We start from the raw sequence: 12,237 nt of genomic DNA, 5'->3' as shown, positions 1-12,237 counted from the left end.
CACTCGCTTTACTTTATTTATTTTCCGCACTCGCTTTATTTTATTTATTTTCCACACTCGCTTTACTTTATTTATTTTCCGCACTCGCTTTACTTTATTTATTTTCCGCACTCGCTTTACTTTATATTTTACGCACTTTACTCGCTCTTTACGCCTCACATTCTAAAACAAACTTTTCTTCATGATCAATAACGTTGTGTTTGTTTGTGTTACCATGTTTGGCTAAATCTTTTAAAGGTTAGAATTTAAGGATCGCGGTTAAAGAGATGTTTCACATATTGAATATGTAGAAATAATTTAAAGGCTGTTTTGATTTTTAACTTGAGTTTTCTAAAACAAACTTGATTAGTTTTAACTATTCAAGGAGTGCGAAAGCACCCTGACTTAGTAACTAGGAATTTTTATCACTTTAAGGAAAAACTATTTTTGAAACTGTTTTCGGATGCGTTGATAGATTTAAAATCAGGAAACTCCTTGGGTAAACTTTCCAAATCAAAATCACTTTTCAACTAAGTTTACGAGTCTTATTTCTTAAAAATAAGTTTACTACTTTAGCGTTCTGCGCACCTTTTATAAGTGAGAATAAGAGGCCTTAATTTAAGGGTAAACTCGGTTTTGAATACGCGAAAGCGACAATTCTTGTTAAATGGATTATTTTCAAGAGTAGAAAGTATTGCCTCATAAGTAGTTCTATTTAGACAATCGAAACATCACTTAACTGACATGAAATACATTCAACCTGTCTTTTCCTGCATTTATTATTTACCGTTGTTATAAAAACCCAATATCTCTTTTATACCGCCTTAGATAAACACCATAACGATAGTAATCGATAAATTGATGATTTGGTCTCTGTGGGATCAATATTTTTTTATATTACTTTGACACGATTCGTGCACTTGCGAATTCACACGATCAAGTTTTTGGCGCCGTTGTCGGGGACCAACTTCGTCAAATTTCGTACCCTGTTGTTACACCGTCTAGACTAAGGTATTATTAGCCGATAAATGCGAAGAACCCGTAGTACCGGAAATTTAGTAGATCCTTTAGCGGAACCCGAACGTTATAATCGTACACGCCTCTTCCTCATCCGAATTAAGAAAGCTATGGCCGAGAATCGCGCCGGAGACCTGTCAAGGAATTTGCCCAACCCTCTGACGAGGAACCTAGTTCGAGTATAGTAAACCCCCTTATTCCTGCTAACAATTTTGAACTAAAACCGTCTTTGTTGCAATTAGTGCAACAAAACCAATTCGCGGGTCTCGCTACTGAGAACCCAAATCAACATTTAAAAGTTTTTATCCAACTAGCCGACACCTTTAAATCTAACGGCGCTTCACCGGGTGCGATCCGTTTGAGATTATTTCCTTTCTCCCTCAGGGACAGAGCATGTTCATGGTTAGATTCACTTCTAGATAATTCAATAACTACCTAGGAAGACCTTAGGAGAGTATTCCTTGCTAGATATTTCCTCCCTAGTAAGACTGTTGTTCATCGAAACCAAATAACTAGATTTACCCAAAACCAAGGAGAATCTCTTTTCGAAGCTTGGGTGAGATATAAAGAGCTATTAAGAGTCTGCCCACACCATGCCTAGAACAATGGCTGATCAGTCATACCTTCTATAATGGACTCCATTACAACACCAATATGACCATCGACGCTGCGGCTGGTGGCGCGCTGATGAACAAACCTTACCCTGAAGCTTGTGACCTAATTGAGGATATGGCCCAAAACCATTACCAATGGGAAACTGAACGAGCATCAATAGAGAAAAAGGAGACCCAAGGTGGAATACATGAGATAAGCTCTCTAAACATGTTGCAGGCGAAAATGGACGCTTTAGCCCTTAGGATCGAACATATGTCTACAAACACTAACACCGCAGCGGTAGTCCACACAGAGTGCGAACTTTGTGGATTACGCCCAAGGTAACCCATTTTCAAACACTTACAACCCTGGATGGAATAATCATCCAAATTTCTCCTATAAAAACCAGAACCCTATCCAAAATCATGCACCTCAGAGACCGCAAGTTTATCAAGCCCAAAAACCAAATCAACCTATGCAAGTTGTGCCCCAAAAGTCTAACCTTGAGAAGATCATGGAGAGCTTTATATTAGGTCAGACTCAGCAGAATAAAGAATTCCTAAACCAGAACATTCACGTAAACGAACTTATAACGCAATTAGGAACAAAGGTTGATCAGATAATCACCCACAACAAGATGCTTGAAACCCAAATCTCACATGTAGCACAAAACCAAGCCCCACAAACTACACCTGGAGGCCAATTCCCTGGACAACCTCAACCAAACCCTCGAGGGCAAGCTAACGCTATCTCGTTACGAATTTGTGGATTACGCCCAAGGTAACCCATTTTCAAACTAACTCTAGGATAGAATCTATGATGGAACGCTTTGTGGCTACACAAACTATTCAAAATGAAGAATTTAGACAAAAAAGTCTCTATACCAATGAAACCCTTAGGCAACTGAATATTGTGGTCGAGTCCCTCGTCACTCATAACGAGGCATTGGAGACTCAAATCTCCCTGCTTGCGCAGACACCTCTAGGACCATTCCCTGAGAGTGATAAAATCTACCGAAAATCCTAAAGAGAGTGATAATGAGAAGGGTTCATGTGAGAAAAGAGTAGAGATTGAGAAAGAACCACCAACACCCCTCAAGAGGGAGGTTGTCAAAGAGGTAGAGAAGGAAGAACTATGTGTTGTTCCTCTTCCCTATAAATCGCCAATTACTTTCCCGCGAAGGTCTGTGGAAGTTAAGGTAGACCCAAAATCCGAAAGATATGAAGAGCTATCAGAAAATATCAACACCAATGCACCTTTATTTGAGACCCTAAAAAAGAAGAGAAAATTAGAAGACCATGAAACTAGGGAACTCATTAGAGTTAAAAGGGGAAAACTAGACTTTGATGTGGTGGATGCAAAAATTGAACCTAAACCTGAAAAGCTAGCTCTCAGGCTAGAGCCAGAACAACCACCATAAGTTCAGAAGGATAAACTACCTCGCAGAAGAAAAATAAGAAAAGGTGATGGATATGAGAGATGGCTTGATAAGTGGCCATGGAAGTAGAGGATAATTAAAAGTTTGATTGAGGATTCATCCTCAAAAGAACCACCATTAGTACTTACATTCCTGAGTTGTCGTGCTATCGATGTAAAACATAGCGAATATTCCCTATTTTATTAATGTCATTATTTTATATATCTAATTTTTTTTCTTTTTCTTTATTCTCTTTCATAAAGTCAATCGGGATTTTTCTTTATTAACCATTACTAACTTAATGCCATTATCTACTTAAATTTATTTAGCTATTGACCATCACAATGCAATAAGTAGATTACATGGACATAGTCTTTAGAGCCAAAGGTCAAAGGAGAAGTTTTGAGGCTCTAGCTCAGAGTCAAATGGCATTAACCATATACCCAGATGGACGTACTATGACCAAATTAGGTATAAGAGACAATGTTATGCTCCTAATTAACCAACTAGGTTGGGACACCTTTGCTATCAAAAGAAAATTTAGTTCCTACAGTAGGTTGACTTTAGAATTCCTAAGATCCCTAGTTTACATGCCAAACCATGGTATGGGATTTAACAAAGGCCTCATCACCTTTAGATTGTTCGATAATGACTACCGCTACACCCATAGAGAAATAGCTGAACTCCTAGGATGCCTTAATAGTCCTGATACCTTTAACATTACCCAGGAAGACAGGCTTGTAGACCTTGAATTAGATCACTTTTGGGGTAGCATCACAGGAAACGACCATCCTGAGCCGGACCTTATGCATTCAGAGAACATCCATAAACCTGCCATTCGTTACTTTCATAAGATCCTAGCTCACACCTTATTTGGAAAGGAACAGAACAGAACCTTTGTGTCCAAAGACGAACTCTTTATAATGTACTGTGCATCACAGGCCCGACCGATTAACGTTGCTACATTCATGATAGATAATTTGTACCGTATAGCACAAGAAGACTACAGACCAATCTTAGTGGGAGGCTTAGTGACCATGATAGCCAATGCCATCGGACTGAGACAACCATTTATCAGGCTTAACCCTTTAGGTGGGATACGACCAATGAATATCGAATTTTGTTTCAACACCAATATCATTAGGAACCTAGGTCCGGATGTGTTTGAATTCCTAATTAACCACCAAGTAGTACACCTGTTTACCCTACCAGACCATAGGACGAATGTACATGATAGGAACAACTGGCTCTATGATTTGGATGGACCACCAGATGCACCACCTTCTCCTCCAGACACACCAAAAATCTACGACCATTATGACACTTATCTCTCTGACGCTGAATCACACACCCCATTTATACCTGCTGCACCTCTCACCGATCATGATGCTGCCATCAAAGTTGTTCAAACAGAACTCGCAAATCTGAGAGGCGAGCTGAGCACCTTGCGCGTGGAATTCCATGACTTTATGGATGTAGTGACAGAGAACCTGGATCACATTTACCAGCACTTCTACTCGTTCGCTCCTCCTACCAGCAGTCTTCGTAATGGATAATTTATTGGAATATTACCGATTCAATGACATCTATTTTATTTTCTTGTTTGGAATTTTATTATTTATTTGTTTTTTCACATTGGAAATTTATTTAATTACTTCATTTATTTTTATTCCAGTAGACAAATTATATCATCTTTTCCCGTCTACTCCATTCTTTTATTCGTCAGTTTTGCGATTTAATTTTATTTAACTATATCATGTTTATTATTCCTACCTACATATTATGTTGGTTCTCTTCTAACAAGTTATTAAACCATTATTCCATGTCGGTAAACTAAAATTCAATTGAAAATTATGGTCAAAGCAACTATAAAGGCACACGAATGGGGAAGACTACACTGTATGTGGCGCCTGCCACACATAGTTGTGGCGCCCATGTGAGGGTTGTGGCGCCCGCCACAAGCCCCTAATGGCGCCCGCCACGAACATTAAAAGTGGCGCCAGCCACTACACAAGCCTTCACGCGCACGCTTCTATATTATTGCCACATCAAATCACTTAATGGTTTTGTCCCTTGCATGCTTGACAATGCCTTAAAATCTTCTCAACCATTTTCAAAATTCTATGACCAAGGAATTGAATACCGTAAATGCAATTTATTTCATCAATAAATTTCCAACCACCAACATAACCTCAACAAATCACACCTCTCATGAGCATAATTCTCCTCTCTCTTGCTATATTCTTACCACATTACACAAGAAGTTTAAAATTCATCATGGCACAGATAAGGGAATATGAAATAGTGTTCAGAAACGGCGAGCTAGGTGAATTACAAGAAGAGACGTACACGTCTCTAAGCGCAAGAAAGATCAAATCAACAAGGTACGCCGATGAACCCTGTTTATTTGCCTTAAGAACTCTAGATAATGTTAACTATATTCTAGACACTTTAAATTTAAATTATTATTTATCCCTTAAGGACCCTGTCGATGCTCAATTAACACTAGAATTCCTAAGCTCGTTAATTTTTAGTCCCACACCCAACACAAACTGCTCTAGTGGGACTGTCCAGTTTCGATTATTCAATGTTAAATATGCCCTTACATTTTTCCAACTAGCGGACTTGCTACATTTCCCACATGGGGATGGCGTAGTAAGTGAGGTCCCAGATACTAAGGGTTGGAAACGCGCCTTCCAACAATTTTGGAGGGCAATAACTAGTACAGTAACCCATAGTTTTAAGGGAAACAGAGCCAATTTAATTCATAACCTGGCTATTCGATATTTCCGCCAAATATTGGCATCCACCATTTTTGGCCGAGCAAATTCTAACAAGGTGAACAAAAAAGAACTCTTTTATTTGTTCGCCACTTTTCTGCCACAAAAGGTGAATACCGTCCCTTTTATGTTAGCTCACATGTAGGACATTGTCAACGCGAAGAGAGGGCCGATTATTTTTTGAGGTTTAATAACCTCTATAGCCAAAGTCCTAGGACTCGAAGAAAAATTCTCCCGGCTAACCTCGCTCTCGCATCATTCCATTGACATTGACATGGTGAGGAGCATGAAATTGGTAAAACAAAGGAGAGAAGGTAAGTTTAATCTAATAATTGCAAATAATGTGTTACAAGATTTCATCCTCCCAAATTCAAATTTCACAGATCTGCATAACCCGGATAATTATTGTTATCCAAATGATCTGGTGCCTAACGAAGTCGCCGCGCATATTCTTGAGAATGTAGCTATTGGCGGGGACACCAATGAGGATCACATTCCGGAGAAAACTGCTCCAACTATTGTCCCACACACCACACACATGTCATTTGAAAATGTCGCAGGTACATCCTCCAGTCAAAGACCCAGAAGAAGAAATGTGGCACCAGCCACTCTTGATGAGATCTATGCTGAACTGTTGCAGCATAGCGAATTAGGCGCTCAGCACGACCTACAAATCCAAAACATGGAAGCTCAACAAACTAAAATGATGCAAATCCTTCTCCAAATGCAGCATCATCAACATGACTATGCTTTCAGAACCGAACAAAACATGTCTGGCTTTATCGATGAAATGAGAACATTTACAATGCGTGTGGAAGATCTCCAAAATTACACGCCACCTCACCAGCCAGGAAACGGTGGACGTGCACGTGGCAGAAGGTGCCAATAGCAGGATACCCAGGTTCTATCTTTCTTTCTTATCTTATATCGTTGCATTGGGGATAATGCAAGGTTTAAGTATGGGGGAGGAAGCTTTACCGCTTTTATTTATTGCTTTCTAGGTAGATTTAAATTATTGTTATTGTTATTTCCTTTGGTTATTTTTGTTAAAGTGTCAGTCAAGTTAAATATTAATGTGATGTCGAGCCTTTATGCATGGTTTCCGTTATTTACTAATTCACCCATTTGCTTAAGCCATACAAAAAATTTCGTAAAAATCTAGAATTAGAGATTCAGTGCATCTTTTGAAAAGTCTAAGCTATAAATAAAACTAAAGTTGAATTGTGTAGATTTGGAAAAACTTTATAAGATCAGTATCGTTTTAACACCTTAAATCTCCCAAGTATAAGATCGATTTGAGTACTTGTCATGCCATAGCCTTAAATTCTATCCTTTAATATTTCCTTAAGTACTTTATCTAGCAGTCAGCAGCTTCCTAAGCATACACTACGCAAGAAGTCGATGCAAATAAGTGTATGATTTCAGGCTTAAAAGAAGAAAATATTACGAAATGCATGAAAAATGTTGTTCCCTCTAAGTTAGGTGATCCTCACCCGGTCATTTAGCCTAACGGTATAACCATCTTTAACTGTTATTTGAGCCAAAGTGAAAAAAAGAAATAAATAAATAATGATGAGATCATAGTCACTAACAGATTATCTTGCTATGAATGTGAAAGGATCACGAGCTTAATGTGATTGCGCCAAAAGGAAAAAGGATAAAAAGAAGGTTTAGTAAGGTAGGCTTAGGTATGACAACATGATTCAGATTGACTTGTATAGGAGGGAGACTTATGGTTGCAATATTGCGACTATGTGTTCCAAGAATACCCTTAGTGTGGAAGTCAGTACCTGTTAATACAATTTTGAACCAAAGTAAAGTTTATAGACTAGAATAAGTATCCAAATGCAACTGTGTCTTCTACGAGTCTTGATAATGTATGCTGCAAAGATTTTACAAAACTTTTTTTCATATACGCGGCATTTTCTTGAGGACAAGCAAAGGTTTAAGTATGTGGGAGTTTGATAACGTGAAAATGTATCGTATTTTTAGCTCCATATGCATTGCATTTTACTTGATTAACACTTATTTCTATGCAGTATTTTATGTTTATTGCAGGTATTTACCAAATAAAATGTTTACAGCAAGGAAAATGGAAAATAGAAAAAAGGAAAGAAAAAGAGAAGAAAATGGAGAAAAATAGAGATAATGGGCCACCATACCAAATGGGTTTGTGGCGCCCATCACCTAGATGTGTGGCGCCCGCCACATGAACCAAAGGAGGTGGTGGTGCCCGCCACCAAGCATGAAGAATTGTGGCGCTTAGCCCTATAATTGTGGCGCTCGCCATAGAGTCAAAGAATAGGGTTGTGGCAACCGTCACAACCTAGTCTTCCCTACTTTTTCTCCATTATTCTAGCCACTAATCCACTCACCTTCGGCTACAAATTAGGGATGTGGAAAATATATTAAGAGGGAAGTTTCTACACGCCAGGACTTTATCTCTTTCTCTTCTTCCAGTTTTCAATCTACGAATTATTTTTAGTCAGAATTATTTTCTTTTAGTTTCCTAGGTGTAATACCCCAAAATTTACCCTTCATTTTTTTCTGGAAGCATGGGATTATGTTTCACACTTCATTAGCATCATACTAGGTCATACTCATTGCATACTGCATTAGTGACTTGGGAATCAGGTTTTGATTGATCACTCCTTAAAAGAAGGAGCCCATACAAAGCAAGATTGAGAATTGGACTTCATTTTCTAAATATACAAGTCTCAAGGGTCTCAGAGGGTCCAGGTGTCTTATTATGGTCCTCAGTTCATCAGTGAAGGATTCAGAGCTATCAGAATGTTCATCTGGATTTAATCAGAAATTAGGGTTTCATGGCTACCTGCAACAAGCAATGTTTGGTTGGAAGTAGAGGGGCTCATTCATGTCTTGATTGGATAGGCATCTTGGCCTAGGAAGACTCACAATTATCTTAGAAAGATCCATTGGCAAGCAGTGCAATCAGTTTCTGATCATTTTGCCCTAAAATTAGGGTTTGGTATAAAATCAATTTATTTCTGATACTTTGGGTGAAACTCTTTTCCATGGCCCTCCATATGTCCACAAGGGTCTACATACAAAAAATCAGCTCTTTATTTGAGCCAGAGGTGCTTCAATTGATCATTGGAATCAGGAATCAGACAGTTTGGGAGTCGAATCAGCTCTTTATTTTGCCCTAATTGATCATTGAAACTCTTTCCCTGACATTTTGAGAGTGGAATCTCAAAATCCATCCCTAGGGGATCCTACATGTGAAATTTGATCAAGGTTGGATCATGGATTCATCATTTAATCAGGAATTGGAAAAATTACTTAATTTGGAAATGGTTGACTTTCCATTTAGGGCAAGTTTTCATGATTGTTGCACTCACTTTAATCCCATTTTCCATCAAGATAAAAGCTCCATTTGAAATTTTCTCCAACATGAAAGTTGTTCCTCTTGTTCCAAGCTTTCTAGAGACATAAAGTTTGCTCCATTTGGATCAACATTGAGAAAGTTATTCTTGGTCAAGGTGGGACATATTTTTAGGATACTTAGAAAAATTTCTAAGTCTCAAAATCGTCAAAGTTTGTCAAGACTTCTTGGCCAGTTTTCTTGCACTTCAAGGCATCATTTGAAAATAATTTCTTCACAATAATTGTACCTTGCCATATCCTCTTTCACCTCCTTTTGGAATCATCTTATTTGGATCCATGGTTTGAGAGATACATTCACCTAAAGTGGGCACCATGACTTGATTTTCTAGGCAGATTTTAGGCCAAACTGGCCAAATCAGTTTTGCATGGTGAGACATGACTTTGAGGCCATTTTTCACCTTCTTCCATTCATCATTTCAACTTGTGCTCAACATGAAAGATGCTATTCTCCATGAGGTCTTTCTACTGTTTGCATTATTTCATCATTTGGTGACTTGATCATCAAGTTACATGGCCACAAAGTCACCACCACCTTGGAATATTTTTCTTGCTTGCCAAACCAGCCATGCTGCATGTTGCACAAACCAAGTCACGTTTTTACCTCATTTGGCCATGCATTGGATATTCATTCACTTATGTTTGGCCCAAAATAACAAACCCTCATGTGTCCACTCTTTCTACACCTCACTTGGCATTATTTTGATTATGGACAACTCACTTATTTCAAGGCCCATGAGGACATTTAATTCACCATATTTAAAAGCTTGAAACCCTAAACCTAAAGAGGCATTGTAATTTTCGAGCAAGGCAAGGCAGGAGCATTAGAGATCTGCTTTCATCAAGCTTCCACTAGGTAACATTTTTGTCCATTTTCCATAGCCATCCATTGATATATCATGCTTGCACCATGCTATTTTTATGCTTGTTTACCATGCTCATCATCATTACCATGCCAATCATATGCTTGTGTTATTGATATTTATTTATGCTGTTATTTTTTGCCTTTGCCCGTATCCATGTTGACATCTTGTGGTCAACTTTTCTCCATGATTAAGCCATCATTTTTACTAAAACAAGTCACCATGTTAATCTACACGTTTCATACGTGAGATCTGGATTTTATTTCATCTCATTTGGTGCACTATGGCATGCGCATTCTTGAGTGAAAGTTGGAAGAAATCCACTGCATGCTTCGCGTTTCTTGTGCATGGCATTAGGGTTTCAAGTTAGTGAAGAAGACGTTGGATTATTAATGGTTGTGGATCTTGGGCCCAGCGCTAGTGCTTTCAACACCCCCTTTCATGGCCCATCAGCTAATACATTTCCATTTCTTTTTTCTTTTTTAATTCACATTTATTTTTCTGTTTTGATTTTAATTGATAAAAAATATTTCATTATTCATAAAAACTTCAAAAAATATTTTCCATATTTCTTAATGCCTTATTTAATTTTATTTCATTTTTATTTTTGTATTTATTTAATATTAATATTTTATGTTAATTATTTATTCTAAATGGTCCATTTTAACACACATTTGTTTCTTGATTTTGTTTTTTATGGCCTAAAATTATTTTTAGTTTTTGATTTTTGGGATAAAGGTTGACCAATGTCCCATGGTCAACCTGACCTTTTCTTGGAATTTTATTTCCCATTTTTAATTTATTTTGGATTTATTTTTAACCTAGTTTGGTTGGTTGACTTTTGTTTTTACCTCTATTTTTATTTCAATTAATTCATACACTAATTTTCATTATTTTTAAAATCTTTTTGGGGGATGATGATGTCCTGACCCCACCTTATTTAGTTTAATTTTTCATAATTTTCTTGATTAATTTGCTATTTATTTGATAATTTTTAAGTTGACTTCTTTATGATCGATGTTTGACTTAGGGATTGCTTATGGCAATTGAAGAGATCTTTTGATCCTCCCTTGTTCATCTCATATGCCACGTATTAGAGGCCTTTCATCTTGATTTTATTTGATCCTTACCTCATTTCCTGATTAAATTATTTCAGTGAACCTTTTGTGCATATTTTCATCTGTCAGATTCATCTAGTATCTGTTACATTTGTTCCTTCCATTCATGCTTAATATTGCTTGATTGTTAACATGTTCATACTTCCCATACCTTGTTTAATGCTCTATTATTTCATTCTTTGATTCTTTGATTTGATTATACACCTGTTTACTTATCTATTGTTTGATAATTGTTGTCTACTTGTATGATATATGAGGCATATATTCTTATTGTTTGACTGCCATGAACAATCCCCATTCATAACAAATGTACCCCTCTCCCATGAAGTGTATAATATTTATTCTTTCATTCTTTATTCATCTGTTAATACAAGAATTAAAACGAACATCCGATAACCATTTCAAAACAAGATCAAAAGCTCGATCCAACGTCGAGTATTCATTTTCACAACTTAACAGAACCAGCACGTATTCATCCATCCTCTTGTAAGTCGATTTCCTCAGGCATCGCCATTTCTCTTGTAAGTCGATTGCTTCAGGCATTTCCATCTACCTGTAAGTCGATTGCCTATGGCATCACCATCTACCCTTATCCGTGGCTCCTCTCCTTACTCCATCCGTTGACTCTTGTTCCGTTTAGGTACCACCCATTAGGCAGAACCCTTTGTATGATAACATATGTAGAATTCCCTTATTCTTTGCATGCTAACATTAGGTAGATGTTCCCTTTTGTAAATCCTAACACATAGGTCCATATTGCATGACAACTCTAGGGCAGAGCTTCCCCACTTTTAGACTTTCCGTGCATCTCCGATCTTGTGGCATGTCAATCCATTCTATTGCAAAGAGGTAACTGCCTAAGACTCGATTCAGCGAGCTGCGACACCTACTGCTAGGACGTTGAACATATTTCCCACTCTCCTTTGACACAGCTGTTGTCCTCTTTCGTAAGTCCATGTTTAGATGGCAATCCTTAACCCCTAGTTAGTCGAACTACGACAACTTTGATTCTCATGTTCAGATGAGATATGTAGGCATTAGATGCAATGTCTTGCTGAGTTTGA

The 12,237-nt window shown here is 37.7% G+C and overlaps 1 non-coding gene across 1 annotated transcript; it reads right to left on the bottom strand.

The window, feature by feature from the left end:
• Window positions 1-1,487: 1,487 nt before the first annotated feature.
• On the bottom strand, window positions 1,488-1,596 carry LOC127109467 (small nucleolar RNA R71). Its single transcript, XR_007796749.1, has one exon. It is a non-coding gene; the product is annotated as a small nucleolar RNA R71 (small nucleolar RNA).
• Window positions 1,597-12,237: the final 10,641 nt, after the last annotated feature.

The sequence above is a fragment of the Lathyrus oleraceus genome, chromosome 7 (genome assembly GCF_024323335.1).
Source record: "Lathyrus oleraceus cultivar Zhongwan6 chromosome 7, CAAS_Psat_ZW6_1.0, whole genome shotgun sequence".
Taxonomy (NCBI): domain Eukaryota; kingdom Viridiplantae; phylum Streptophyta; class Magnoliopsida; order Fabales; family Fabaceae; genus Lathyrus; species Lathyrus oleraceus.
This window is presented reverse-complemented; position numbering and strand designations above follow the sequence as displayed.